At 45.3% G+C, this 17,560-nt stretch overlaps 1 non-coding gene across 1 annotated transcript; it reads left to right on the top strand.

Annotated features, from left to right (window-relative positions):
- The first annotated feature begins 1,354 nt into the window (after nt 1–1,354).
- Nucleotides 1,355–1,461, top strand: LOC120033076. Its single transcript, XR_005473914.1, has one exon. It is a non-coding gene; the product is annotated as a U6 spliceosomal RNA (small nuclear RNA).
- The last annotated feature ends 16,099 nt before the right edge of the window (nt 1,462–17,560 follow it).

Here is a 17,560-nt window from a genome sequence, read left to right as displayed (position 1 = left end):
TATCATTATATTTGGGTTTTTTAGGTTAACGGTCAGAGCCCAGGTCTGACAGAACCTGTGAAGACGATCTAGGTGCTGCTGTAACCCCTATTTAGTGGGAGACAGCAGCACCAGGTCACCTGCGTACAGCAGACACTTGATTTCAGTGTTGTGTAGGGTGATACCAGGTGCTGCCGATTCTTCTAATGTTTTTGCCAATTCATTAATGTAGATGTTAAATAATGTTGGACTTATTGGGCAGCCCTGTTTCACTCCACGCCCCTGAGAGAAGAAGTCTGTTTGCTTGTTGCCAATTTTAACCGCATATTTGTTTATAGTGTACATTGATTTAATAAAATCATATGTTTTCCCTCCAATACCACTTTCTATTAGTTTATAAAAAAGACCTTCGTGCCAAATTTAATCAAATGCTTTCTTGAAATCTACAAAACACGAGTAGATTTTGCCTTTGTTTTGGTTAACTTGTTTATCAATTAGAGTGTGGAGGGTGTAAATGTGGTCTGTTGTACGATAATTTTTTAGAAATCCAATCTGGCTTCCGCTCAGGACGTTGTGTTCGTCAAGGAAATTATGTAGTCTCTCTCTCTCTCCTTTCTCTCTCTCTCTCTCTTTGGTTTGGCTGACTTCACTGTATACCAAATAGCACATTTTCACATAAGGTAGACGATTTTAAAATCCCCATGTTAGGGTTTCTCTCTCTCTCTCGTTATCTCTCCTTTTTGACTCTTTCTGTCTCTCCCCCCCTTTTTTCTCTCTCTCTAATGCGCCCTTCTTATTTTCTTTCTCTCTCGCTTCCCTTTTCCCTCTATCTTTTTACTCTCTCTCCCCTTTTACTTTCTCACTTCCTCTCTGTCTCTTCTCTTTATATCTCCATTATGACTCTTTCTCTCTCCCCCTTCTTTATGTCTCTCTTTTTCCCTTTATCCTTTCTTTCTTCCCTCTTTTCTCATGTTAGGGTTTCTCTCTCGTAGGCTTCACATTTCCTGCTACGTCTGTGTGTGAGGACCTTTTGTGAATGCAGCCCCAGAGCGTGTCGGGTTTCAGTGAGTGGGTGGAGTTTTGTGGGAGGGCTTTTGCTACGTGTCGTTATGTTCTACCCTATCAACGTCCTAGATGGGACAGTGTACTCGCATATCACCCAGCATACATTGCAACTCTCTGAGGCAGAGGCTAGAACATTACAACACACAAGGTGGCCATTATTATCTCTACCAGGTTCATGTCTATACAATATCCTGTGGAAATCTTCTCAGGGTGGTTGTTGAGCCTCTGAAGGTCTGTTTGACCCCAACCAGGACCCGAAACGTCAGGGGGGTTGTGCTCTATATATGAGGGCCTCTCCTATGTCTGTATTGTGCTCGCTTCGGCAGCACATATACTAAAATTGGAACGATACAGAGAAGATTAGCATGGCCCCTGCGCAAGGATGACACGCAAATTCGTGAAGCGTTCCTTATTTTGACCCCTTTTACCCCTATATATAATGTTTTGGGGGGGGCATCCATCTTCCTCCTATTATTACCCATAAATTATTATTTTTTTTTTTTTTTAAATCCCATTGGAAATTGTCCGATAATGGCAGTGACTTCATGTTAATTTTGTTCCAATTCCTCCATCTGGTGGCCACATAGCGCTATTGCGTCCATAGAAAGAGAAAAAGGGAGCGAAAGAGCGAGAGAAAACAGACTGGGGATAGAGGGAAAAAAGGCGGAGAGAATAGAGAGACAGAAAGAAAAAGAGGGTAGGGAGAAAAAGAGGAGAGGGGAAAAAGAGATAGGGAGAAAGAGTAAAAGAGAGACAACGCAAAGAGAAACAGAGAGAGCAAAAGGGAGACGGGAGCGAGAGAGAAAGAAGGGGGAGAGAGTAAGGGGAGAGAGTAAAAGAGGAGAGAGTAAAAGAGGAGAGAGTAAAAGAGGAGCGAGAGAGAGTAAGAGGAGCGAGAGAGTAAAAGAGGAGAGAGAGTAAAAGAGGAGCGAGAAAGAGTAAAAGAGGAGCGAGAGAGAGTAAAAGAGGAGCGAGAGAGTAAGAGAGAGAGAGAGTAAGAGAGAGTAAGAGAGAGAGAGTAAGTAAGAGAGAGTAAGAGAGAGAGAAAGAGAGAGAGAGAGAGTATGGGAAGGAGTTAGTGCATCTCTGTCGAGCCTTAGGCCTGTACATGCTTAATGGTAGAATCAGAGGGGACTCTTTAGGTCAGTTTACTTACTGCTCAGCTCTTGGGACAAGTGTAGTCGATTATGCCATCACGGACATTGACCCCTCCTCCATTAGTGCATTCACTGTCAGACCACAGACACTATTGTCAGATCACAGTCAGATCAACGTGTTTTTGAAGAAATTAACCGGCAATATTCATTCAAAAAAACTGCCCAATAAACTCTACAACATAAACCAATCGTACAGATGGGCTCCAAACAGTGCAGAGAGATTCATTGAAACATTGAACTCAAATGAAATGATGAACTCTATACAGTTTTTCAATAACTCACAATACCAAAACAATAAAGATGGTGTCAATTCGGCTACTCTAAACATCAACTGCGTATTCCAAAAAGCAGCATCGAAAGCAAATTTGAGAAAACCAAAGAAATGCAACATCAGAAACAAAAAACAAAATGTTTCTGACAAATGGTTTGATAATGAATGTAAAACAATTAGAAAACACCTAAGACAAATGTCAAACAAAAAACATAAGCAGCAAAACAACCCAGAGCTACGATATGAATACTTGGAAACTCTGAAACAGTATAAACATACACTGAAACGCAAGAAACTGAATTATACCAACAAGACACTTGATGAAATTGAAAACGCAATTGACCAAAATCAGTTCTGGGACATGTGGAACAATTTAAGCACAACAAAGCCACAAGATTTAGCCATACAAGATGTAGGAATTTGGAAAACTTATTTTGATAATCTATACAAAAACATCCCACAAAAAGACTTAAAACAGAACCAATTAGAAATTAAAGAAAAATTGAACATCCTTGAATCAGTCATTAAAAACAACCAAAATCCATTAGATTACCCAATAACCCTACAAGAACTAAATGAAAAGCTCAAATCTATTAAATCAAAGAAGGCTTGTGGTCTAGACAACATCAGAAATGAAATGCTGAAAAACAGCACACCTGAGTTGCAAAATGCTGTGCTTAAATTGTTCAACATGGTTTTAACTTCTGGCTGCTTCCCTGATGTCTGGAACCAGGGGCTCATCTCCCCTATCCACAAAAGTGGAGACAAATCAGACCCCAATAATTACAGGGGAATTTGTGTAAACAGTAACTTGGGAAAGGTTTTCTGTAGCATTTTGAATTCAAGAATTCAAACCTTTCTTCAAGAAAAAAATGTAATAACTAAATGTCAAATTGGCTTTCTCCCTAACCATCGCACTACTGACCATATATACACCTTACACACACTAATTAATAAACACGTCCACCAAAAAAAAAGAGGGCAAAATCTTTGCTTGCTTTATTGACTTTAAAAAAGCATTTGATTCTATTTGGCACGAAGGGCTATTCTACAAAATTCTCCAAAGTGGGCTTGGTGGTAAGGTGTATGACTTAATAAAATGTATGTACACAGAAAACAAGTGTGCAATAAAAATCAAAAACCAAAGAACAGAATTCTTTTCACAATGTCGAGGTGTGAGACAAGGCTGTAGTTTGAGTCCAAATCTTTTCAACATTTATATCAATGAATTAGCAGACATGTTGGACAATTCTCCAGCCCCAGGACTCACACTATTTGACACAGAGGTGAAATACCTGCTATATGCTGATGACTTGGTACTTCTATCACCAACCAAAGAAGGTCTTCAACAGAACATTAATATTCTAGAGCAATATTGCCATAATTGGGCCCTGGCAGTAAATTTCCCAAAAACTAAAATCATGATTTTCCAAAAACAAAACAGATGTCAGAAACACAAATATAAATTCACCCTGAACAACACCATCATTGAACACACAAAAAATTACACCTACCTTGGTCTGACCATATCTGCATCGGGAAACTTTAATAGGGCAGTGAATGCACTCAAAGAAAAAGCCCGCAGAGCATTGTATGCAATAAAAATGAAATTATTCAAAATCAACATCCCAATTAGAATTTGGACCAAAATATTTGACAGTGTAATCCTACCAATAGCTCTTTACGGAAGTGAGGTTTGGGGGCCACTCAATAAACTGGACTTTAAAATGTGGGACAAACATCCAATTGAAGCCCTACATGCAGAATTCTGTCTGAAAATCCTACAAGTCCAGAGAAATACACCAACTAATGCATGTAGGGCAGAATTGGGCCGCTTTCCAGTAATAATGAAAATACAGAAAAGATCATTAAAATTTTGGCTACATCTAAATTCAAGTCCAAATTCGAGTCTGCAATTTAAAGCACTTCAAACCCAAGAGCTGAGCCCAGAAACGAGCCCTCTCAAGTCAGCTGGTGTTGGACCTCACCAACCAAGCTGACACCAGCACTGCTTCAAAAGAAAGAATTCCAATAAACAAAATCATGAACCAATCAAAGGACTCATATATACAACATTGGAAAAACGAAACAAAATCCCAAAGCCGACTAAATTGCTATCTGACCCTAAACAGAGAATATGAATTGGCTGAATATCTCTACTCTGTCAGAGATACGAAGCAGAGACAGATCCTTACCAAGTACAGGCTGAGTGACCACCGATTGGCAATAGAAACCGGCAGACATAAAAAGACATGGCTACCCAAAGAGGAGCGTGTATGTGATCACTGCACGACAGGGGATGTAGAAACAGAGATGCACTTTCTCCTTTACTGTGATAAATATTCCTCACCAAGAGATTCATTATTCACAGAAATGTCTACATTTATTCCAAATTTTAACTTATTAAACCCAGAGGAAAAACTAAAAATACTCATGGGCGAAGGAGCAATGGCTCCTCTTGCAGCCAAATATGTATTTGCCTGCCATAGCCTGAGACACTGAATAATAACATCTGCATAGTAAGCAGCACTTATGACTGTTATTGTTATTACTGTTATTGTTATTACTATTATTATTGTTGTTTATCATTCCAAGTAGTAATGGTATGGGTGGTAATGGTAATGATAGCAGTTTAATGATGGTGGTGGTGGTAGTAGTGGTAATGATGATAGTAGTTGTAGTACCAATGTAATGGTGAAGATGACCGTTATTTAGTTATAAGTTAGTTATAGTTTCATTTTTTTATTACATTATTGACTGTTACCATTTTATTGTTACTATTTTTATATTTAATTTTGTATTATTAATTACTGCCATTCTATATTATTATTTGTCATTGTTTATAATTTTATTACAATGTATATTGTATACATTGTTGCTTTGGCAATATTGACACAATGTTTTTCATGCCAATAAAGCAGCTTGAATTTGAAAAAAAAATTGAGTAAGAGGAGAGAGAGAGTAAAAGAGGAGAGAGAGAGTAAAAGAGGAGAGAGAAAAAGAGGAGAGAGAGAGAGTAAAAGGAGAGAGAGTAAGGGGAGAGAGTGAAAGAGTAAAAGAGTGAGATAAAAAAAGAGAGAATGAGAGGGGGAGAGAGTAAAAAGAGAGAGTAAAAGAGGAGAGAGAAAGAGGAGAGGAAAAAAGGAGATATAGAAAGAAAGGAGAGAGTAAAAGAGGAGAGAGTAAAAGAAGAGACAAAGGGAACAGAGAAAAAGGATAGAGGGAAAAGGGCGCGAGAGAGAAAATGGAGAGAAAGAAAATAAGGGGCGCAAGAGAAAAGGGGAGCGAGAGAGAAAATGGAGAAGAGAGAGAGTAAAAGGAGAGAGAGTAAAAGAAAAAGAGAAAAAAGTAGAGGGGAGAGAGAAAAAAGGGGGGAGAGAAACAAAAAGGGGGGAGAAAAACAAAAAGGGAGGAGCGAGAGAAAGGGAGAGAGAGAGTAAAAGGGGAGAGAGAGAGAAATTAGAGAGAGAGTATGGGAAGAGAGAGAGAAAAAAATAGAGAGAAAAAAGGAGAGGGAGACAAAGGGAAATGGAGGACCGAGAGAGAGAAAAGGGAGAGGAAGGGAGAAACAAAGGAAAGAGAAAAAAAGGGCACGAGAGAGAAGGGCAGAGAGAAACAAAAAGGGAGGAGCAAGAGAGAAAAAAAGGGAAGAGACATAAACGGAGAGAGAAACAAAAAGGGAGGGGGTAAAAAGGGAGGAGCGACAAAATAGTCAAAAAGGAGAGAGAGTAAAAGGGGTGAGAGAAAATGGAGAGAAAGAAAAAAGAAGGGTGCAAGAAGAGCAGAGAGAAAAAGGGAGGAAAGGAGAGATGAAATGGAGAGAGAAACAAAAAGGGAGGGGAAAAGGGAGGAGTGAGAGAGGGAAATGGAGGAGCGAGAGAAAAAGGAAGCAAGAAAAAAAGAGGAGTAGGGGAGAGAGAGAAAGAGTAAAAGGGGGAGAGACAAAAGAGTCAAAAAGAAGAGAGAAAAAAGTTAGAGAAAAAAGGGAGTGAGAAGAGAGAAAATGGAGAAAGAAAAAAGGGAGACAAAAAGGGGGAGAGAGAAACAAAAAGGGAGGAGCAAGAAAGAAAAAGGGAGCAGGAGAGAAAGAGGGAAGAGAGACATATAGGGAGAGGAACAAAAAGGGAGAGAAACATAAAGGGAGGGGGGGAAAAGATAGGAAAGAGAAATGGAGGAGCGAGAGAAAGGGAGCGAAAGAAAAAGGGAACGAGTGATAAGGGGAGAGCGAGAGAGAGTATGGGGAGAGAGAAAGAGGAGAGAGATAGAGAGAGTAAGAGGACAGGGAGAGAAAGGGGAGAGAGAGTGTAAGGAGCGAGAGTGTAAGAGGAGAGAGAGAGAGTAAAAGGGGGGAGACAAGAGACAGAAAGAGTCAAAAAGGAGAGAAAAAAGAGAAGGAAGAGCGAAAGAGAAAAAAAGGGAGCGAGAGAAAGAGAAAAAAGGCAGAGAGAAAGGGGAGAGAGAGCTTAAGGAGAGAGTAAGAGAGAGAGAGTAAAAGAAGAGAAAAAGAGGGAAGAGAGAAAGATAAAGGGGAAAAGGGAGCGAGAGAGCGAAAGAGTAGAGAAAAAAGGGGGGAGATGAACAAAAAGAAGGGGGAGAGAAAGGGAGCGAGAGAAAGGGGAGAGAGAGTAAGAGTAAGAGGAGAGAGTAAGGGGAGAGAGAGAGTAAGGGGAGAGAGAGTGTAAGGAGAGAGAGAGAGTGTAAGGAGAGAGAGAGAGAGAGTAAGGAGAGAGAGAGAGAGTAAGGAGAGAGAGAGTGTAAGGGGAGAGAGAGTGTAAGGGGAGAGAGAGTGTAAGGGGAGAGAGCGAGAAAAAAAGGAGATAGAAAAAGAGGAGTGTAAGGGGAGAGAGAGAAAGAGTAAAAGGGGGGAGAGACAAGAGACAGAAAGAGTCAAAAAGGAGAGAGAAAAAAGAGATAAAGAAGGAAGAGCGAAAAAAAGGGAGTGAGAAAATGGAGAGAAAGAAAAAAAGAAGGGAGCGAGAGAAACAAAAAGGGAGGAGCAAGAGAGAGAGACATAAAGGGAGGTAAACAAAAAGGGAGGGGGGGAAAGGGAGGAGTGAGAGAAAAAGGGAGCGAGAGAGAGTAAGGGGAGAGAGAAAGGAGAGAAAAAGAGGATAGACGGGAAAAGGGAGCAAGAGAGAAAATGGAGAGAAAGAAAATAAGGGCGTGAGAGAAAAAAAAGGGAGCGAGAGAGCAGAAGAGTAGAGAAAAAAAGGGGGGGAGATGAACAAAAAGAAGAGGGAGAGATACAAAAGGGGAGAGAAAGAGAAAACAGGAGCGAGAGAGAAAATATATAAAGAGGGGAGAGACAGAAAGAAAGAGACAAAGGGAACAGAGTAAAAGGGGAGAGAGAGAGAAAAAGGGAGACAAAAAAAGGGGAGACAGAGAAAAGGGAGCGAGAGAGAAAGGGAGAGATAAAAAGGAAAGAGAAAAAAGAAGGGCAAGAGAGAAAGAGGAGAGAGAGAGAAAAGGGAGAGGAAGGGAGAGATAAAAAGGAAAGAGAAAAAAGAATGGGGAGAGAGAAACAAAAAGGGAGGAGCAAAAGAGAAAAAGAGGGAAGAGAGACAAACGGAGAAACAAAAAGGGAGGGGGAAAAAAGGAGGAGCGAGAGATAATGGGAGAGAGAGAAAAAGGGGAGAGAGAGAGAGAAGAGAGAAAGAGAGATCGAGAGAAAAAGGGGAGAGAGTAAAAGGAAGAGAGTAAAAGGGGAGAGAGAGAAAAAGGGGAGAGTAAAAAGAGGAGAGAAAAGAGACAAAGGAAGAGAGTAAAAGGGGAGAGAGAGAGTAAAAGGGAGCGAGAGAGAAAAAGGGGAGAGTAAAAAGAGGAGAGAAAAGAGACAAAGGAAGGAGACAGAAAAAAGAGAAAAAGAGGGAAGAGGGTGGAGGGAAAAAGGGGAGCGAGAGAGAGAGTAAAAGGGGAGAGAGAGAAAAAGGGGAGAGTAAAAAGAGAAGAGAAAAGAGACAAAGGAAGAGAGTAAAAGGGGAGAGAGAGAGTAAAAGGGAGCGAGAGAGAAAAAGGGGAGTAAAAAGAGGAGAGAAAAGAGACAAAGGAAGGAGACAGAAAAAAGAGAAAAAGAGGGAAGAGAGAAAGAGGGTGGAGGGAAAAAGGGGAGCGAGAGAGAGTAAAAGGGGAGAGAGAGAGAGTAAAAGGGGAGAGACAAAGTGAGAGAGAAAATGGAGAAAAGAGAGAGAGCAAGAAAGAGAGAAAAAGGGAGAGCAAGAAAAAGGGAGAGCGATTGAGAAAAAGCGAGAGAAGGGCGCGAGAGAGAAAAAAAGGAGAGGAAGGGAGAGAGCCAAAAAGGAGAGAGAAAAAGAAGGGGGAGAAAGAAAAAAAGAAGTGAATATCACTTATTATAAAAGAGATCATTAACTATCAGCTCTTGGAATATCCAGTGCCTATACTCTTCACATTTTGGTTATAAAACAACACATCCAGAATTGATTAAAAACATCAAGGGACAGGACATCATAATCCTACTGGAAACATGGTGTCGTGGAGACAGATATTCATTGTCCCTCAGGCTATCGAGAAAGTTTACTACCATCAATCAAACAGTGCAGAGAGATTCATTGAACTCTACACAGTTCTTCAATAACTCACAATACCAAAACAATAAAGAAGGTGTCAATTCGGCTACTCAAAACATCCATTGCATATTCCAAAAAGCAGCATTAAAAGCAAATTTGAGAAAACCAAAGAAATGCAACATCAGAAACAAAAAACAAAATGTTTCTGAAAAATGGTTTGACAATGAATGTTAAACAATTAGAAAACAACCCAGAGCTACGCTGTGAAAATTGTGAAACTCTGAAGCCGTAGAAACATACACTGAAACACATCGAATTATACCAACAAGACACTTGACAACGCAATTAAACAAAATCAGTTCTGAAACACGTGGAACAATTTTAGCACGACAAAGCCACAAGATTTAGCCATACAAGATGAAGGAATTTGGAATACGTATTTTGATAATCTTTACAAAAACATCCCACAAAAAGACAACAGAAACAATTAGAAATGAAAGAAAATTTGAACATCCTTGAATCAGTCATTAAAACCAACCAAAATCCATTAAAAATGGCCCACTAACCCAACAAGAACTAAATGAAAAGCTCAAATCTATAAAATCTTGTGGTCTAGATAACATCAGAAATTAAATGCTGAAAAACAGCACACCTGAGTTGCAAAACGCTGTGCTTAAAATTGTTCAATATGGTATTAACTTTTCCCCTGTCCACAAGAGTGGAGACAAATCAGACCCCAATAATTACAGGGGAATGTGCATAAACAACAACTTGGGAAAGGTTTTCTATAGCATTTTGAATTCAAACCTTTCAAGAAAAAAATGTAATTCAGTAAATGTCAAATTGGATTTCTCCACAACCGTCACACTACTGACCATATATACATCTCACACACTAATTAATAAACATGTCCACCTGTAATGAGTATGATGGGAGACAAAGTGCTGGTTTCAAGCGCAGGGAGCAGCAGGAGACCACAGGAGGAGACAGGTAGCAGGGTCCAGAGACAGGCAGAAGGTCATACACAGGAGGATGCAGGTAGCTGGGTCCAGGGACAGGCAGAAGGGCATACACAGGAGGAGGCAGGTAGCAGGGTCCAGAGACAGGCAGAAGGTCATACACAGGAGGAGGCAGGTAGCAGGGTCCAGGGACAGGCAGAAGGTCATACACAGGAGGAGGCAGGTAGCAGGGTCCAGAGACAGGCAGAAGGTCATACACAGGAGGATGCAGGTAACTGGGTCCAGGGACAGGCAGAAGGGCATACACAGGGAATCCAAAAAGGTAACAGTACAGACAGGGGAAAAGGCTAATAACATAGTCCGGGAGATCAGGAAAGAGGTGGATGACAGGAAATCTGGCAAAAGTACAGGCAGGGAATAGGCAAAAAAAACATCAGTGGGGATGGCCAAAAACTACGATACACGGGAGGACTAATATGGAAATAAACAAAGCTCTGAATAGAACGTGGACAAAAACAAACAATACCTCACAGTGAACTGAACTAAATAGTGTGTGGGAATGACATACAGGTGTGTGAACAGGTGATCAGAATTCAGGTGATTGGGAACTTGAGTGAGCTGTGTTCAGGGGATCAATGTGTTTGAGAGTGTAAGCTGGAAAGTGGGCTGCAAAGTGAGCTGCATTCAGGGCATCTATGTGTTTGAGAGTGTGAGTTGGAAGCAGACGTTACAGTACCCCCCCACCAGATAGAGAATGGGACCACCCAGGCACTTGGAGTCAAGGAGGGCTTGGACGGAATAAGCCGGTGCACAACTGGAGGATGGACAGGGCTGTAACTCACAGGCTTGAGAAGGGACACGTGGAAGGATGAGGAGATCCGGTAATGGCGGGGCAACTGGAGACGGTAGGTGACAGGATTGATGCGGTGTGTTATTTTTGAAGGGACCAATGAACCGGGGACTGAACTTTTTGCAGGGGTCACGAAGCAGGATGTCCCAGGTAGAGAGCCACACATGTTGCCCAGGGTGGAAGAGTGGAGTAGGTCGACGACGCCGGTCAGCGAACCGTTTCTGGGAGAGGTAAGTGCCGATGTGCGGTCTCCCAAACCTGCTCACTACGTCAAAACCACTCATCGATGTCAGGCACAGTTCCGGGCTCTGTTTCCCATGGGAACATGGAGGGGGGTTGGTATCCAAGGACACACTGAAAAGGAGTGAGATGGAGTGAGGAAAGCACCAGGGAGTTCTGTGTGTATTCGGCCCAGGCTAGATAACGACTCCACTCGTGTGGTTGGTGGGTGCAGTGTTGGCAGAGGTACTTCCTTATTTCCTGATTCAGGTGTTCCGTCTGCCCGTTGGTTTGGGGATGGTACCTGGAGGATAGGCTGATGGAGACCCCCAGTCACTCGCAGAAGTCTCGCCACACCCTGGAGACAAACTGGGGCCCCCGACCAGAAATGATGTCCTCCGGGATCCCATACAGACGGAACATCTCTTGGAACATGCACTCGGCCAATTCCATGGCATTAGGTAGATGCGGAAGGGGAATGAGTCGGCACATCTTGGAGAACCGGTCCACTACAACTAAAATAGTAGTGAAGCCCGAAGAGTCTGGCAGATCCGTGAGGAAATCCATGGCGATGTGGGACCATGGTCTGTGTGGTGTAGGTAAAGACTTGAGTTTACCGGTCGGTAGTTGGCGAGGGCTCTCTGCCCATGCACAGACAGGACAGGACGTCATCTCGTACGTCTGCTGTTAGGGATGACCTCCAGAACTTGCGTGTCAGTAGCTCCGTGGTTCGGGTGATCCCGGGATGGCCAGAACTCAGCGAGGTATGGCACCACTGCATTAGTTGCTGGGTCGGAGCGTAGGGCCTCTTGGACGGCTGATTGGAATTCCCACTGTATGGGTCCCACGACAAGACGGAGGCAGGATGGGCTCGGGAGCTGGGTTAGAGGAAGGGGAGTCATATAGAGGGGATAAGGAATCAGCCACATTTTTCTTACCGGGCAGATAGGTGACGGTGAATTGGAATTTGAGTCGGGTGAAGAAGAGTGCCCAGCGAGCGAGTCTGGGATTGAGCCTCTTAGCACGTCTTAAGTACTCCAAATGACGGCGGTCCTGAGGACCAGGAATGGGTGATGAGCTCCCTCTAACCAGTGGCGCCACTCTTCGATAGCCAGCTTCATGGCGAGGAGCTCTCGGTTCTCCAACATCGTAGTTCCTCTCAGCGGGTGACAGTTTCTTGGAAAAGAAGGCCTACGGGTGTAATTTGGGAGGTGTTCCTACCCGCTGAGAGAGAACCGCTCCAACGCCGACCTCGGATGCATCAACCTCCAGAACAAAAGGAAGGGTAGGATCTGGCTGCCTAAGGATGGGTGCAGAGGTGAAGAGGCGTTTCAAGGTTTCAAAAGCTATAAGGGCGGTGTCGGTCCGTTGGAGGGGTTTTTGACTGGTGAGAGCTGAGAGAGTAGCGGTTGTGCTGCTGCAGTTTTGGATAAACCGGCAGTAGTAGTTGGAAAATCCTAGGAAACGTTGTAGTTCCTTTACAGTGGTAGGTTTGGGCCAGTTAAGCACGGCAGTGGCTTTGCCTTCGTCCATGTTGACCCCTCCGGGTGTCAACGCGATACCTAGGAATGTTACTGTAGTTACATGAAAAGCGTTCTTCTCAGCCTTGACATAAAGATGGTGGTCCTGTAGCCGTTGGAGGACCTGTTGAACATGCTGTATGTGCTCTGCAATGGAATAAGAGTAGATCAAGATATCGTCAATGTACACGATGAGGAACTGGTTGGTTATGACCTGGAAAACTTAATTCATGAAGGACTGGAAGACTGTGGGAGCATTGGTGAGACCGTAGGGCATAACCAGGTATTCGTAGTGGCCTTAGCTGTGATGAACGCCGTCTTTCATTTATCCCCCCTTCGGATACGGACCAGGTTGTATGCACTACATAGGTCCAGTTTAGAGTAGATAGTAGCCTGTCCAACTTGTTCTAGTGTGGCCGGAATAGACGAAGAGGGAAGCGATTCTTGATTGTAAGAGGAATCGGTAATCTATGCAGGGATGGAGATTACCATCCTTTTTTCACAAAGAAGAAATTAGATGCAGCCGGAGACATGGATGGACGGACGAATCCCTTGTCGAGGGCCTCTTCTATATAGGTGTTCATAGCCTCATTCTCTGGGATGGACAAGGGGTAGATCCGACCCTTAGGGGGAGACACCCCAGGAAGGAGGTCAATCGCGCAGTCCTCCGGGTGATGAGGAGGCAGAATGGACGCCTTTTTCTTGCTGAAGACGCACGGGAACTGGGCATATACAGGAATCGGACAGCTATTGGGTAGGTGGTTACTCTCTCCACAATAGAGGAACAGGTTCACACGTAACCTCCGATGTCTCTCGGCAGGCGTGAGAGGGGCGCCGCCAAGTTACATGGGTTCGGAGCTATTAGACCGTGATGGACGAGAGAAGGGCGTGGAAGACTCGCAGGCCATGGGCGACTATATAGGTCTGAGGTGCACCAGTAGGTTACCATTGGATGTGGACATCCAGATGTATTGGTTTAGGTCAGTTAAATCTCCTCTGCAGGCCAGTTTGGTCTGTAACTCCGATTAAGACCCCTCCGGTAGACTGTAAGGAGCGCAGGTTCACTCCATCCACTGCCGGCAGCCATGGTGCGTAACTCAAGGGGATACTCAGTGGTGGAGCGATGGCCCCTGTCGCAGCTCACATAACAGGTCCCCGGTGTGACGACCTGAAGCCGAATGGTTGAACACCTCCTTGAAGAGGGCATGGAAACGGGATTCAGAGGACAGTTCAGAACTTTGAGCAGCCCACAGGGCTGTGCCCCAATCCAGAGTTTTGTCTGTGAAGAGGGAGATGACGAAGTCCACGCTGTCTTTGACAGAGGTGAAGTCAGCGGGGTGATGGTCTATGTACAGGTTACATTGCATGAGAAATCCTTGACATTTCCCCGGGGAGCCGTCGTATTTATTAGGCATGGATATGGGGGAAGATGGACAAGGGGAGGCTGTGGCACCTGATATCGGTGAAGCAGGAAGAGACTGGCGAAAGAGGTCGCAGAGTTCATCGATTAATTCCTCCTGTCAGGTTAGATGTAGCTGAAGCTCCACTGAATCCATCTGTTGTTTTTGGTGAGGTATTCTGGAATGAGTATGATGGGAGAGTGCTGGTTTCAAGCGCAGGGCACAGCAGGTGTTTATTTTGTAAAGGACCCCAGGAGGAGGCAGGTAGCAGGGTCCAGGGTAGAGGTCGACCGATTATGATTTGACAACGCCGATACCGATTATTGGAGGACCAAAAAAAGCTGATACAAATTAATCTGCCAATTTTTTATTTATTTATTTATTTGTAATAATGACAATTACAACAATACTGAATGAACACTTTTATTTTAACTTAATATAATACATCAATCAAATCAATTTAGCCTCAAATAAACAATGAAACATGTTCAATTTGGTTAAAATAATGCAAATACAAAGTGTTGGAGAAGAAAGTAAAAGTGCAATATGTGCCAACGTCGTCGGGAGAAGGGGAAGAGGACCAAGGTGCAGCGTAGTAAGTATTCATAATACTTTTAATAAATACGAACACGTCGCTGGAGGCTCCGGACTAGAGGGACTGACGGCCTTCGTTGGAGGCCTCGTGGCATAACTCCTCACTGGAGGCTTCGTGCCATGGATCCTCACTGGAGGCTTCGTGCCATGGATCATCACTGGAGGCTTCTTGCCATGGATCATCACTGGACGCTTCGTGCCATGGATCATCACTGGACGCTTCTTGTCATGGATCATCACTGGAGGCTTCTTGCCATGGATCATCACTGGACGCTTCGTGCCATGGATCATCACTGGACGCTTCGTGCCATGGATCACCACTGGAGGCTTCGTGCCATGGATCACCACTGGAGGCTTCTTGCCATGGATCATCACTGGAGGCTTCGTGCCATGGATCATCACTGGAGGCTTCGTGCCATGGATCACCACTGGAGGCTTCTTGCCATGGATCATCACTGGAGGCTTCTTGCCATGGATCATCACTGGAGGCTTCGTGCCATGGATCATCACTGGAGGCTTCGTGCCATGGATCACCACTGGAGGCTTCTTGCCATGGATCACCACTGGAGGCTTCGTGCCATGGATCATCACTGGAGGCTTCTTGCCATGGATCATCACTGGAGGCTTCGTGCCATGGATCATCACTGGAGGCTTCGTGCCATGGATCATCACTGGATGCTTCGTGCCATGGATCACCACCGGAGGCTTCTTGCCATGGATCATCACCGGAGGCTTCGTGCCATGGATCCTCACTGGACGCTTCGTGCCATGGATCACCACTGGAGGCTTCTTGCCATGGATCATCACTGGAGGCTTCGTGCCATGGATCATCACTGGAGGCTTTGTGCCATGGATCATCACTGGAGGCTTCGTGCCATGGATCATCACTGGAGGCTTCGTGCCATGGATCATCACTGGAGGCTTCGTGCCATGGATCATCACTGGAGGCTTCGTGCCATGGATCATCACCGGAGGCTTCGTGCCATGGATCATCACCGGATGCTTCGTGCCATGGATCACCACCGGAGGCTTCTTGCCATGGATCATCACCGGAGGCTTCGTGCCATGGATCCTCACTGGACGCTTCGTGCCATGGATCACCACTGGAGGCTTCTTGCCATGGATCATCACTGGAGGCTTCGTGCCATGGATCATCACTGGAGGCTTCGTGCCATGGATCATCACTGGAGGCTTCGTGCCATGGATCATCACTGGAGGCTTCGTGCCATGGATCATCACTGGAGGCTTCGTGCCATGGATCATCACTGGAGGCTTCGTGCCATGGATCATCACTGGAGGCTACGTGCCATGGATCATCACTGGAGGCTTCGTGCCATGGATCATCACTGGAGGCTTCGTGCCATGGATCATCACTGGAGGCTTCGTGCCATTTATCATCACTGGAGGCTTCGTGCCATGGATCATCACTGGAGGCTACGTGCCATGGATCATCACTGGAGGCTACGTGCCATGGATCATCACTGGAGGCCTGGCCCTGGCAGCAGGCACAGGACTCCCCAGGCTGGGGAGACATGCAGGAGGGTTAGGGCTTAGCACAGGCACAGGACTCACCAGGCTGGGGAGACATGCAGGAGGCCTCTTCCTTAGCCGAGGCACCGGATACACTGGGCCATGGAGGCGCACTGGCGGTCTCGAGCGCAGAGCTAACACAACTCGTCCTGGCTGGATACCCCCTGTAGCCCGGCAAGTGCGGGGAGTTGGAACAGGCCGCACTGGGCTGTGCTGGCGAACCGGGGACACCGTGCGTAGGGCTGGTGCAGTATAACCCGGGCCGAGGAGACGCACTGGAGGCCAGATGCGCTGAGCCGGCATCATCCCTCCTGGCTCGATGCCCACTCTAGCCCGGCCGATGCGAGGAGCTGCGATGTAGCGCACCGGGCTATGCGTGCGCACTGGGGACACCGTGCGCTTCACCGCATAACACGGTGCCTGCCCGGTCACTCTCTCGCCACGGTTAGCACGGGGAGTTGGCTCAGGTCTCCTACCTGACTCCGCCAATCGCCCAGTGTGCCCCCCCCCCCCCCCCCCCCCCAAATAAAAATTTATGTGGCTACCTCTCGTGCACGTTACCTCGAGCCAACTCCTCGTAGTGTCGCCGCTCCGCTCTAGCTGCCTCCAGCTCCTCTTTCGGACGGCGATACTCTCCCGGCTGTGCCCAGGGTCCCTTGCCGTCCAAGATTTCCTCCCATGTCCAAGAGTCCATTCCACGCTGCTTGGTCCTCTTTTGGTGGATAGTTCTGTAACGAACGTCGTCGGGAGAAGGAGAAGAGGACCAAGGTGCAGCGTGGTAAGTATTCATAATACTTTTAATAAATACGAACACTTGAACAAAAACAACAAAGTGACAAACGAACAGTTCTGCAAGGTGCAATACACAAAACAGAAAACAACTACCCACAAACACAGGTGGGAACAGGCTACCTAAGTATGGTTCTCAATCAGAGACAACGATAGACAGCTGCCTCTGATTGAGAACCACACACGGCCAAACACAAAGAAATAGACAACATCGAACACCAGACATAGAATGCCCACCCCAACTCACGCCCTGAGCAAACCAAAATAGAGACATAAAAAAGAAACTAAGGTCAGGGCGTGACAGCCATGTAAGAAAGCTAACGTTTAAGTTCCTTGCTCAGAACATGAGAACATATGAAAGCTGGTGGTTCCTTTTAACATGAGTCTTCAATATTCCCAGGTAAGAAGTTTTAGGTTGTAGTTATTATAGGAATTATAGGACTATTTCTCTCTCTACGATTTGTATTTCATATACCTTCGACTATTGGATGTTCTTATAGGCCCTTTAGTATTGCCAGTGTATTGGTATAGCTTCCGTCCCTCTCCTCGCCCCTACCTGGGCTCGAACCAGGAACACATCGACAACAGCCACCCTCGAAGCATCATTACCCATCGCTCCACAAAAGCTGCGGCCCTTGCAGAGCAAGGGGAACAACTACTCCAAGTCTCAGAGCAAGTGACGTTTGAAACGCTATTAGCGCGT

The sequence above is a fragment of the Salvelinus namaycush genome, chromosome 39, assembly GCF_016432855.1.
Source record: "Salvelinus namaycush isolate Seneca chromosome 39, SaNama_1.0, whole genome shotgun sequence".
Classification (NCBI taxonomy): domain Eukaryota; kingdom Metazoa; phylum Chordata; class Actinopteri; order Salmoniformes; family Salmonidae; genus Salvelinus; species Salvelinus namaycush.
This window is presented reverse-complemented; position numbering and strand designations above follow the sequence as displayed.